Source organism: Dipodomys ordii, unplaced genomic scaffold (genome assembly GCF_000151885.1).
Source record: "Dipodomys ordii isolate 6190 unplaced genomic scaffold, Dord_2.0 Scaffold27, whole genome shotgun sequence".
In the NCBI taxonomy this organism is placed as follows: domain Eukaryota; kingdom Metazoa; phylum Chordata; class Mammalia; order Rodentia; family Heteromyidae; genus Dipodomys; species Dipodomys ordii.
In genome coordinates, this window is record NW_012267243.1 from 16609959 (window position 1) to 16611264 (window position 1306).

General features: G+C 56.2%; 1 protein-coding gene across 3 annotated transcripts in view; it reads right to left on the reverse strand.

The window, feature by feature from the left end:
* The window catches only part of Ccdc181 (coiled-coil domain containing 181), a 26661-nt gene that overhangs the window by 16924 nt on the left and 8431 nt on the right, over window positions 1-1306 (reverse strand). The window contains exon 2 of one of the 3 annotated variants that reach the window (XM_013015784.1): window positions 801-963. The gene's annotated coding sequence lies outside the window, so the exon portion shown is untranslated. Of the gene's footprint in view, window positions 1-613; window positions 701-800; window positions 969-1306 lie in introns of those variants that run through there. The other 2 variants (XM_013015782.1, XM_013015783.1) reach the window with 2 other exon arrangements.

Sequence of the window (1306 nt, forward strand, 5' to 3'; positions counted from 1 at the left end):
CACACACAGATATCTATCACACACACAGATATCATCTATCACACACACACAGATATCATCTATCACACAAACACAGATATCATCTATCACACACACACAGATATCTATCACACACACAGATATCATCTATCACACACAGATATCTATCACATACACACAGATACCATCTAACACACATATCTATCACACACACACAGATATCATCTAACACACACAGATATCTATCACACACAGATATCATCTAACACACACAGATATCTATCACACACAGATATCATCTATCACACACAGATATCATCTAACACACACAGATATCTATCACACACACAGATATCATCTATCACACACACACACACACAGATATCATCTATCACACACACACATATCACACACACAGATATCTATATCACACACACACAGATATCTATCACACACACACACAGATATCATCTATCACACACACACATATCACATACACATATCATCTATCACACACACAGATATCTATCACACACACACATATCATCTATCTCACACACACAGATATCACACACACACACACACACGTCCATGTGTGGACACACACGTCATCTGTCACAAAGCAGGGGTTTACCAGACGCCTCGGGCGATGGATCCTCGGGTCTCCACTCGGCATCCCGAGGTCGGTCACACCCCTAACCCGGTGCCGCCGCCTAATCCACGAGTGGCGGCCGGTGACGGCTGGAAGTCTCTAGAACTTTCGGGCGCCCAGCCCGGGAGGAGGTCGGCGCTGCCCGCCCCGCTCGCCTCGGCCCACCCACCTGGCCTCCCAGCGGCGCCGGGCGTCCGGGCTCCGGGCTCCGGGCGTGCGGGCGGGCGTCCGGGCTCACGGGAGGGCCCGGGAGCGCTCCTCCGTCCGAGGTCTGACAGCGCCTTCGAGGAGGCCCCGCGACCCGGCTGCCATGGCAACGCCGGAGCGGCGTCCTCCATCCGGGCCTCTCGCCCTCGCGCGCACGCGCAGAGGACCCCGGGAGAACCGGTCCGGCCTGGCTACGGTTTCCGGGGAGACGGCCCGGAAGTCCAGCCCGCCGCCGCGCCTTTCCGGGTGCAGTGGGGCCGTCCCAGCGGTGAGCCCCCTCGTGCACGTCCTCCAGCAGCTTCTCCAAGGTAACCCCAGGAAACAGATAAGCTCGTCTTTGTCGTTTTGTTAAGGATGCGTTTGACCCCGGCGCATCTAATCCCGGAAACAAAGCTGCTGGCGCTGCGGACGGACCTGGACGGGCGGACCGCGCATGCGTGCGCGCCGCCCCAGCCCTCGGGAGCCGGA